This window comes from Antedon bifida, chromosome 3 (assembly GCF_963402885.1).
Source record: "Antedon bifida chromosome 3, ecAntBifi1.1, whole genome shotgun sequence".
Taxonomy (NCBI): Eukaryota; Metazoa; Echinodermata; class Crinoidea; order Comatulida; family Antedonidae; genus Antedon; species Antedon bifida.
Window position 1 is genome coordinate 22560051 of NC_136228.1, and position 12598 is coordinate 22572648.

General features: G+C 32.5%; 1 long non-coding RNA gene and 1 pseudogene across 4 annotated transcripts; both read left to right on the forward strand.

The window, feature by feature from the left end:
- Positions 1-825: 825 nt before the first annotated feature.
- Positions 826-2022, forward strand: LOC144838290 (uncharacterized; annotated as a pseudogene).
- A 2156-nt stretch (positions 2023-4178) lies between these two features.
- LOC144838056 (uncharacterized) lies at positions 4179-9212 on the forward strand. Of its 4 annotated transcripts, XR_013611613.1 has the most exons (10): positions 4179-4333; positions 4611-4655; positions 5029-5282; positions 5414-5620; positions 5982-6042; positions 6165-6408; positions 6628-6733; positions 7223-7393; positions 7596-7820; positions 8324-9212. It is a non-coding gene; the product is annotated as an uncharacterized LOC144838056 (long non-coding RNA). The 4 variants fall into 4 exon arrangements; XR_013611611.1 differs by lacking the exon at positions 7223-7393 and having other exon boundaries at positions 4202-4333; XR_013611612.1 differs by lacking the exons at positions 4179-4333; positions 7223-7393 and having other exon boundaries at positions 4599-4655.
- Positions 9213-12598: the final 3386 nt, after the last annotated feature.

Sequence of the window (12598 nt, forward strand, 5' to 3'; positions counted from 1 at the left end):
CAACAACCAACGTCCGCTTGAACCTTTAAATAAGTAAATTAGGAAAATATCAAGTTTTTAAAAATTAAATGTCCTTTGGCAATAAAAATCTGTAGATATCCATAATTACTGTATGTGTTGTTTCACATATATGCCGGTAAATTAATGAGAAATTGTTGTTGATTAATGCTATTTCTATTGTATTGAAGTATGCAGACAGCTTAAGAACATCCCTCTGTGATCTGTAAAAAAAAAAAAAAACATTAAATTAATAATAATCATTATTTAGTTATATTTGTAATCATTTATTTTTATTTCCTTAGGTCTAGGCCTATAAATACGCGCGCCCGACAATGAACACGCGCCCGACAATGAACACGCACTACTCCACTATAATAACAGGCTAAATCCTAGCTCTCCTAACTGTAAACTAGGCGAGACTATATTAAAATAAAAGAGGCTTTGTAAAGTTTTATGATTAAAAACAGCTTTCCTATATATTATATAATGTTCTTATTATTTTAAAAAGCAACATTTTTAATCTTATGGTGTAAAAAAATGATTTTAGCTACAACCATGTGTTCCATTTTCACTCCAGTAAAATAACCAACAAAAAGGCACATGTTTAAGCAGCCATTAAAAAAAAAATAAAAAATAACACCAACGAGATTTTTTTATTAACTACTATTGAAAAATTAAATATCCAGAAAATATAAAACCCACCTTCTCAAAAAGTTAGGTTGTTTTATTACAGCCTCAACAAATTAGACGAAATTTTAACATTCGAATACTCTAAAATTGTTTAAAAAACATTGGTGTCATTCACCCTTGTTTGACACAGATATAATGGCTTTGTCGATAAAAAAAAAACAATAAACAAAGTTGCTTCCGGGGGTAATTATTCACGCTGTCTCGTGTGCAAAAACGATTCACTGCCGATAGAGGGCTCACTACTTTTTTCCCCTTGTGAATTGAATGTGATTTAAACTATACTAATGCTTCTATTATCGAATACGCTTCGATATACAGCTTTGACTATGCCCAACAGGTTCGTGTTAATGTCAGTTTTGCTAACATCAGTTTTTCCAAATTATTTTTTCATTATAATAAATCACCTATGCTGCTAAAACATGAACGTAAATTATAATACAGAAGCTCCATCAGCTCTTCTTTTATGACTGGCCGGTAATAAGATACGTCGACACATCAAAATCATGTTCAGAAGGTTATTTAATGCGGTTATTCTTTTTTTTTTCATGTTTTATCGTACCAATGATGAGTAGCTGATTTCTTTGTTAAAGTTTATTTACAGTTTTTAATTATTATGTTTCAAGTCTTCTATCCTCATGACCCCGCCGAGCAGCCAGGCCCAGTCTATTTCTTGAGAGCAAGTAAGTGTGGTGTGTTTGGGATTCACTGCGAGGGGCTGTCCCAGCAAGTCAACATCTTAATTGATGAAGGTATGGATCATGGAAAAGACCCTAACGCAGTCATTTCATATTTACATTTTTATTTTGCTCACTACGGTTTGGGTGAAGAGGTTGATCTTCACATCCATTGTGATAACTGTGTAGTGGGCAGCAAAATAAATATGTAATGTGGCACTTAATGTGGCGCACTTTCCATGGCCTCCTACACCGAGAAATCAATGTAAGATTTATGATTGCTGGGCACACCAAATTCGCCCCCCCCCCCCCCCCGACTGGTGTTTTGGCCTTTTCAAACAGCGCTACAACCGGCAGCACAGTTCATGTTTGAATGACAGGGCAAACAGAGACAGCACACAAGCTTTCGTCAACATTCCACATCTTGCTGGTGGAGACGAGAAAGGGGGGAAACTGTCATCCCAGTTTATAACTGGAAACCTTTCCTGGATCATGGTATTTTTATCCATTGCATGGCATCAAAAGTTTTCACCAAGTTTAATGCCAACAATGCTGACACTGCCTATTGTCAGAATTTTGCCGACAGTCCGGTTGAAGTCCGGGCTATGTTAAAGCAAAATAGGGTATGGCCACCTATTGGCCTTCCGGAACCTCTGACACCACCCGCGGCCTTTCATTACAACTCCAGTGGTATTTATACAAATCAACAAGACAGTTCTGTGCTCTCAAGACAACCGTGCAGATCTGGCATGCCTGTTGAGACGAGAAAAATAGGTTTTTAAATAGAAGTGGATGGCAATTAGCCAAAATGTTTCGATTGATTATAGTTTATAATAAAGTTTTTATTTCTTTATATACTTTTTTGTCTCCTATGTGTATTCATTTAAAAGGTGGATAAAATAAAGATTTTTAAAAAAAATTAACCCCCTACCCATTTCTACCATCGGGGAGGGGGTGGGGGTAAATGACCTTGATAATTTAGTTAACGATCTCTGTATCTCATTTATGTTTGTGTCCGTTGATAGAAGTTGATTTATACCTTTCTCACGGTGGTTTCGTTATTGACAAAAAGTCATACCCCCTCTATAGTTTTAATCGATTTTTTTCCATAAACTAACCAGAGAGGGCGCACTATAAGTATACCCGGCAGAGCCATATATATAAAGAGTTACGACATTGGATTATAGTCACGTGATATGCAGATCAATTTGTGTCAAACTTGTCTCCGTTAATGCATGTAAAGTATAGGAGCAAGAAAATACTTTAAACTTTTTCTTATATTTAAAAAATGTAATTGCACATTTTACGGTGAAATATCGATGTGCACTGCGTACAGAAGTACTTGCGGCAAAGAATATTGCGCGCGCGTGCGCTAGTACATTATAAAGTTCGATTGATTGATTTTGGAACGAAACATCCCATAACTACGTCCTATTAATAACAATTATGTAATATTTTCAATTCATAATGCATGCTTTGATGACTAAATAAAATAATAAAGTGTCGTGGATATATTTGTTAATATATGGAATAGGGTATGGACAATATTAAAATAATAAAGGCAAATTATTACAAATGAAAGGATGAACGAGTCTCTGAAAGTTTGTGTCAAAAACACACAGAGAGCCATATACTGTATAAAAAGAGGGGTGAATTTGTGTGTTTTTTGTATTGGTTCAAGCTTGATGTATCCTGACTTGCATGTAGGCCCTAGCATTTATTCTTTTGTTATTATAGACACAATATATATATGTTACCAAATTAATACCATTAATAAAATTAATTACTAAAATAAAAACGGAATATAAGCGTTATTTCATAGACAAAAAAAATCTAAAAATAATGCATGAACTACAGGAAAACGCTATACAAAATAGACGCGCGCGCCCTCAGCGTGCGAATTCTTTGACACAAAAATGGCTTCTAATTTTCAATGTCGTAACTCTTTATATATATGGCTCTGATACCCGGAAGCCATGTTTTTTCTGAGATTGTTTCTTCGAAGCCTGGCGAGTGGTTAAAATTAGAGTGTAAATATGCTTAAAATTAGTAATAATTCAATGCAAAAATATGGTTAAATTTGGATAGGATCCTTTGGATATTTATATATAGTTAGTTGCTAGTCACTTTATTTTATTTGGTAGACAATTGTTACGAGAATTGTCAAAATAAGGTTTCAGTTTGACGTGAACCGTATTTGAAGTAGTCAGGTCCACTTACCAGCAGGTTGACATGACTTGGCTTGTATAAGATAATGATTTTAAAAAATGACACTAGCCTAGGCTTAGGTTAGTTGATAATATTAATTTAAATTTTTAAAACTTAACATAGGCTAGGCCTAGGATGGATATCCACCATCTGGATGGGGTGGACTGGGTAATTAATAATGATTAAATCAGCGATGATGTCCACTATACTAGGCCTAGATACTGTAGGCTAGGCTAGCTAGGCCTAGCCTAGACTGTAGTAGTATAGTAGTAGGCCTAGGCTATCATATCCACCCAGTAGTAGTAGTGTACAATGAATGAATTCAGTAATATAACAGATACTGTATTAAACAGTTTTTTGTTAAAGGTAATGAGGAAAAAAAATAGGTACTTTTTACTTTAGTTAGCTTTGTCAAAATGTTTTGTACGCATAGGCCTAGTCCCTCTATTTAAACAAATACTTCAGTTGACAACGCTGTTATTAAATTAATATTTACTGATCCAAACATGTCTTGACATTTAAACAAATGTCAAACTGTTTTATGATAATTTCTATTAATTAAAACTATTTGCAACATATAATATTTTTCTTTCAGAACACATGGATGTGCTCCAATCAATATTGTCGCAGTAAAAAGTGACAATACAAAGGATGCTATGGTTTTGGTACAGAATGCATAAGAATATCAAATGACAGTTCTCATACTATACATCCACAATTACAGGAATGAATTCAGTAATATAACAGATACTGTTTAAATGGTATGTATATTATTTAACCTATAACCATTTGTATTAATACTTATAGTATTAAACAGTTGTTTTTTTTTAAGTAAGTGAGGAAAAAAATATGTACTTTTTACTTTAGTTAGCTTTGTTTTGTACGCATAGTCCCTCTATTTAAATAAATACTTCAGTTGACAACGCTGCTGTTAAATTAATATTTACTGATCAAAACATGTCTTGACATTTTAACAAATGTCAAACTGTTTTTTGATTCCATTAATTAAAACTATTTGGAACATATAATATTTTTCAGAACACATGGATGTGCTTCAATCAATATTCAGATACTGTTTAAATGGTATGTATATAAACTAACATTTGTTTGAATATTTATATTAAACACTAATTAAGTGAAGAAAAAAGAAATGTAGGATGTTGTCTACAGTCTACATAGCAGCACTTCAATCATCTACTGCTCTGCATAAATGTATGTAAGCACAACTAACTAAATTTTGTTTATACAGATATTTCTAATATTGCAGATTGATTTTGTCTACAGTTAGTTGACATAGCAGCACATCAATCATCTACTGTTCTGCATCTGCAAACAAAAACAAATATTTTGATAATACTATTATTTCTACAAAATCATCAAAGGTTTACTGATGGTATTTTAAAATACATACTGTGCTTCCTTTTCACAACATGTTTTATCTTTGCTTGCACTTCAGGTTGTGTGAAGATTAAGTGATTCTTCATCACCGGCATGGTTTTTGCCAGAGCTGACTTGACACCATACAGACTTCTTCTTTTCTTGTTGAATGACGAGTGAATCAGTTCACCCCGCTGCTCATTCAACAAACCGATTCCAACATGCCATCGCTTTAAAAATTCTACAACATGAAATTCGAGCATGTGCAGTTTTGGAGATATGTTGATCTCCAATTTTCTGCAGTTGGACATGAAGTCTGATATATTTGAAGCTGTAAGTAAATTAATATTTAAATTTAATTCTTTAATAAGCATATTGCTTAAGCAGCTGAGTGATAGAAACTCAATTCAGATTTTATAGTTAACATTTTTTTTTCTTACTAACAATATCAATTTAATTCTCAGTCATTGTATTGGTATGGTTTATTGCCTTGTGTATTTCGGGAAATTGGTGGAAGATGGGTGTATAAGTTTCTTCAGTTTTCTTAAGGCGTGCTTGCAATTTTCCAAGAAATCCAAATGGGATATCTTGGCTTTGTTCCTCTAGAACCTGGTTTGATGCAGTCGTTAGCTGGTGAATAATATCAACATGTGAACAATAATTTTAATTGGGTAAATATTCAAACATTACAACATACACTTACTGTTTAATAATATTGCTACTAAATTTGATATAAGCTACTGTACAGTATACTATCTTAAGTAGTAGTATTTTCTTAATCACCTGGCAACACTTGTGTACATGGTTGCCTACAAAGGCCTTTCCATGATAGGCTTGACGAGGAACCTTGTTTTGTTAAAGAACTTCCTCCATTGCACAAACAATTGGCCCAGTTCGGTATTTCAAATCTTTGTTCAATTTTGTTTCCTAAAAAATATACATAATCTGTGTAAACTATTTTTGAATAATTAATTATGCAATCAGAATATGTGTAATACTTTTCAGCAATACTCATAATTTTTGTCTTCACAGAATCAGATGCGGATGCTTCGGATTTGCTGTTTAAAAATACAAGCGGAATTTCATCTTCTAGGTGGGAAATTTGTGCTTGCATATCCGACATCTGCTTCATCAATGCTGAATTTGTTGCTTAATAACACATTTTCAAATGTAACCTCAAGATTTTATATTAGTACTATTACTTTATCATTTCAGTACGTTGTACAAGTGTCCGACTGTATTATGATACAAATTGGTGAGCAGCATCATCATGGAGTTGTGGTAGAAAGGATGATAGTAGACATCAATGAACAATGAGACCTCCTAGTTAATTTCCCTCGTGCAAGATTCAGGAAGAAACAAACCAAGTAGTGGTGTGTCATTTTACCATCCTTCATAATGTGTGTCATGGTCACCTAAAGGACGCACATTGGACAAATGATGCACTTCATTCAATATGGTAAGTCATACAATTGATAAGTGCATAACTATGAAAACAATATTTAACCATGGAGGTATTTTGATTTAACATGATTTAACCAAAATATATATATATTTCCTACATGGTCGATGTCAATAGGCACCATTGTTTTTCTGATTACACTCCTGGATACCTCCTTGGAGTTTACCATTCCATGATCTTCAAATAATTGATAGTCGTCATTCAATGTCTTTATAGACCTGTGGTCTTTTGGCACATCACCTCTACATATATCTGATGTTTTGTATGGTGACAAAAGAGGCAGCAGTACCTTCCTAATGAAAGATATGAAAGAACAATTAAGGTTTGTATACAATAAATTATAATTCACATTAAATGCATATTAAATAAGATACTGTATCTTACCATTTGGTCCATTGAGGCCATACATCAGTGATAAAAACTCGTAGTCTCCAAAGAAGAACAGACGAATTTTGTGGCCCCTTAAAGGAAAAAAAAATTAAATTAATACAGCACACACAAAAACAGATTGTTAAAATGATTTTAATGTTGAAGACATACCTCCATTCAGTCCCATTCAGTTTCACGACCTCTTCGCATACATCCGGAAATACCCTGCTGATGTTGATGGTATAATCTGGTGCCTCAAACATCAGAATAACAATAATGTTGCGAAGGGCGTTTGGCTTCTCTAGACTGCAAATTTGCAGTTCAAATTTCGTACTGCCGCCTCCTTTGTCACCTCCAAATTTGATCCATACTTCGTTGTTGTAGAACTTTAGATTGTTTAAGTGAAATATACAATATTTTATTTTTATTTTAATGTTTGCAGAAATTTGGAGTTACAAAAAGAAGCATGTTATTTACTCATGATGGTGGTCCAAGTATGAAAACATCAACTTCTCAATATTAATCACCCACACAACAGGGGCAGAAAATATTGCAAATCCATTCTCGGCATTTGCTGCATCGCTTTTTAGGATGAATTCTTCCATGGAACCATGTAAATATCCATCTACAATATCGGATTGGCGATCTCGCATTTTGCCTTCCGATGCTATCACGCCTGGTTTCACATAGAATTTAGAATAACAATTTAACCAATAATACATTTTTGTAAAATGACATTTTAAAATATAGCTAATTAAAATGTTGATATATTATTTTATGCACTATTTTCTTAATTTTCATACTTGCCTTCTCAGTTTCAGAATTTGTTGCCAGTCAGCTTTGATGGCCAGTGACCTGTCAACATCATCAATGATACCAATTGGTGGATTGCATTTCATGATTAAATTGAAGTTGAGCTGAATCATGCGATATTGAATTTCGTATGGTTGATAATTCATGGCTGCGTCGACTGAGGGTTCTTTTGCTAACACAACTGCTGGATTTTGTAGCTTTTGTCATAGTAGTAATTTTCATTGGCTGTAAGTATATGTTTTATATTTACAAGATTTATAGTCCAAGTTTAACACCGTATTTATTCGTGTTCAGGGAATGTGTTGTAATACAATATTGTGTGGCAGGGTAGTTTATTCCAATAAATACGGTAATAAAAATATGTCTAAAATATATATAATATCAGGCCTTTTCTTTTTAAAATTGTAGGTGTGCTACAAATTGCACTCCGCAATGCATTTAGGGGTGCTGTTTGGTGCTTTGGTGTGTAGAAATTTACCAAATTTAAGGGTGTTGTAAATCACTACACTCCTCAAGGGCAGTTTAGGAGTGTGTTAGGCGAGTGATCACACTCACTCGCCTTAAAAGACAAGGCCTGTACTATTGTATATAATATTTAGGTTCATTTGATTTGCCCATTATTCAATAAAATCTCTGTACTTAGGTACAGTGGTTTTCTAAAAAAAAATAAATCACCCTTCCATTTGTTGGTAACTCAATTTCTTTTTTTTGTTTTTTTTTTTTGTTTTAGTGATTTGGATACCAACTTCCTTGCAAATTGCTGGACAGGTTCGGGTATCTTATCGCCAACAATTTCCTTGTTTATGGTCTTAATTGCATTGGTTACAGCATTATACTGTTGCTCAGCCTCTGTTGTGCATTTATGCTGACTGCACTACTCGTTATACTTCAGACATTTTCCACACAACCGTTTGCAACGATTGTTGTACCAGTAACGATGGTTTTTTCATTCAAATCAAATGTTATCGGTGATGCACAAGCAAAACATGGGAATTTACGTAGTCGAAGAGTACAGAACAATTGACAGAGACAGTACATACAAAAATGGTGGGAACACTGAGTTTCTACATTATCAAGCGACAGAATACGTTTACAAATAGAACATTGAAACAAAGACAGTGCTGATTGGTCATAAAGGGTGAATTGCTCGGATAATGAATTGAATTTTAAATCTTGCATGAAAGTTGTTTTATTGCATTTTATCCTGTGACCTTGTTTCTGTTGATTTTCCTAAAGATAACAAGCTGTGCATGGCAAATCATTGTGTTGTCTCCAGATGTAAGGTGTAATCAATGTCGTTTGTTTGTATGCAGCGGATTGACAAGTATGACAAACATATGATGGATGAACATTTTTATCTTCTTTAACAATTTTAATGTTTAGAAAATTTAAAGTTTGTGTTTTGATGCTTTTAAGTTCATATTTTCGGTCAGAAATTTTGAATTTTATTCCACAAATTCTACAAATATTTAATAAAGACTCAGAATGGAAATCCATAATTAGTATTATTCGTAGGCCTAGGCCTAATTAATTATGTAATTTTTGTAATCAGCAATTATCACAAATAATACAATGAAATACAGTAAAATGATAATGTAAATAAAGTTCTATGAACAGTACAGGTAGTTCAGTGTATCTCTCTCTCTGGCTAGAGCCTAGGCATCTTAATATGCCAAAAATACCCACATCAAATGTCATCAGAGTTAAATAAGTAGTTTTATTTACCAGGTGTGTAGAGCTCTAACTAGTTTTTACGTCAAAACGAAAACTTAAACTGTGAAAGAATAAATATTGAAAATGATCGTTGAACAGTCGGTGATGTGACTACGTTCGACAGATATCAGACGATGAGTGTACGGTACTTTGCGCTTTTTATTGAGGGCGCTATTTATTTACAATTCTATCGAATACGATCGTTAAAACAGTCGTACTATTTTTACAAATAACTGAATTAATATTGCATAATTTGAAGTATTACTTCATTGCTTGTTGTAAAACTAATATATTTACTTGCAAATATTAATAATTGTTGTTAATATTTTATATTATGATTGTAACGTTTAATTTACTAGCTTAGTAATTATCGCTATCTTTGCGATGTTCGCCAATTGCGGTTTGCTGCAGCACGTCGCTGAGAGTGAGGCATACATATATTGTATTTGGCTTGAGGTATTGCCTGTTAAAGAATAGCACGGGCTATTCCATTTTACTGTGGGTAATTGCGGTCAAATTTATAATAAATATTGAAAAACTGCAGGTACACAGTATAGTACAGTATATACAAATGATTTCCTGATTGCTGCCCTCTATATATTTTATTCCATGGATTTTTAACTGTATTCAAAGATACTATTTGCTGTATATTGTAGAAACCTACTGTAAAGTTTTTTTTTTTCTCTTTCGTGTTTTATTTCGCACTTCTACTTTGATAAACTACGGTGTACTTCTGTAGTATGATTTAAGGTTTTATTTCAATTGCCATATACAATTAATAAGAAATAACACGAGGTCAAAAGATGGAGATATAAATTAATAAATATAAAAAATGATCAAGGGAATTTTCCATCGAGGGTATTAAAAAGAAAATACCCGACACGGGTCATACTATACTGGATAATTTTTTAAAAGCATAACATGGCACAAGCGTACATGCATAGGCTATAAAAGTGTTTAAATTTCATATAAATATTATTTTGATGATTTGCATCTCTAAGTATGATTATTAAGAATGTCGGTTTTAATTCAATTTAAGTTTCATCTTACTCAATGACAGATTCATCTTTTTAGCATGCTCTTTTTTTACTGCTCTAATTTTGTTCCAATATAACAAACCTAGAATTAAACATAAACAAAGTCCCAAGTTAAATATGCAATTTCTGTTATTTTTAGAGCGAGTTTGTTTTATTGTATTTAATTAAGTATTTAATTGTTGTAATAACCAATTTAACGATGACCACCATATTTACCAACCTGAGAGATTTAAAATGCGGGACAGACTATTTTTGTAGGGGGTGAGGGGCGGGTGGGGGGGGGGGGTGTGGTCGTGATCGAACACGAAGTATTTACAGCCCCCACCCCTTAGTGGCGGCTTGCGACGGAAACAAATGTAGTTCACTGGCACTCCTATGGCCGGAAATATTACTCTCGCACGTGAAATTCATTTTTTTTTTTTTTCTTTTATGTGGGATCATCCCACTTTTATTTCAAACAAACATCATATTAAAAAAAAAACAGTAATATAATTATGTTTATGCAATTGATAATATTGATTGATATTTTTTATACATGTCATCATCAATGCATTTCATTTCTTTTATAATCATATATATAAATTATACTTATATTCTTTTTAACAATTTTTATCTTTTTAATTCTTACTTTTGCTTGAAAATAAATACTACTTAAAATGCGTATTTATCTTTAATTAATTTTTATACATGTTAACGTTAATGCATTTTCTTTCTTTTATAATCTTATATACCTAAAATTAACATATTTTTCTTAATTTTCAATTTTTTTGGGTGTTTCTTTCTTTGTTTACATTCATAATTTCTTTTTAAATTAGACATATATAAACACATATAGGTCGATATACATATACGGATATATGTGTGTATATATATACAAATACATCATACATACAAACGTACCAAACACCTGAACACATATCACTATACCATACATAAGCATACAATCCAAGGTTTTATGAAGAAATAGGCTATACACAAATATCATCGAACAAAAATGTCAGGTAATCTTTTATTGAAGATTCTATTAATTATTTCGATTGGATATTTGCGTATTCTTAGTTCAAAGTATACAATCTGAGAGATATCGTTATTATTACCATATACAAATTTAGAGATACATAATTTAGTAATATTTATAATATTATTAATAGTTTTCATATGAACTTTATTCAGACATTCAAAACCAAAAATTACGTGAAAGTTTGAGATCGTTATGTCTATCTGCAGGTATGAACGGATGATTAGATCGATTTTTTTCCATATTGGAAATACCCGTTTGCAGAAGTAAAACATGTGGTTAATATCACTGATTTTGTTGCAGCTATTACACATTTTGCTGTTTGATTTACCTATTTTAAACAGATAATTATTTGTTGGGTATACGTTGTGTAATATTTTCCATGACAGTACATTTAACTGAGCTTCATTGGAAGATTCTGTTATTCGTTGCCATATTTTTTCCCAATTAAAATTATAATTATCAAACGTCCGTTCCCAATAATTTTGACATTTTGGTAATGAATACATTTTTGAAAGAATATGTTCTCTAACAATTTTTGGAGTACATTTGTCAATACAGACATTATTAAAAAGGATTACAGGATCAAATAGTTTGTCCCAAGATAAGGCGTTTTTCCAGTCAGCTGGGATACAACTATGAATTGAAAAAAGTGTAATCAATGTTTTCGGGTGGTTGATTTTTTCTAACATTTGTTTTGAGGAAATTAAGGTATCATCAACGTTGTAAATGTCCCGAAGCGTTAAGACTCCGGCTTTGATAAATTCATGATCGTAAAGCGTTTTGCCGTAGTGTGTTATATTAGCATTATTCCATATAATTTCATTTATTGGCTCTATGACGTTGTGGTTAATATAATAATTATTGTGTTTGAACCAGTCAACGATCAGTCGTGAGTAAAAAGCTGGAAGATAATTGATTATTTTTATACACTCTTTGTTCATTTGTTTTATTGAGCATTTGCATTTAAAAATATTTAAACCTAGGCCTGTTTTATCTAGGAAGTATAGGGCAATATTTTTCCACATTGATTGTTTGTTGTCGGCTAATTTCTTAATCCATGATAGGGTAATAGATGTTAAAAAGGAGGGAAGGTGAAATATGTTCAGTCCGCCACGGTTAAAAGTTACTCCTCTTTTAACACATTCGGCTCTATTCCATATGAAGTTAAAAAATGTTGTGTTTAATTGTTTTACGATTTCGTTCGGTATAATAACTGTAGCAGCAAGGTATGTTA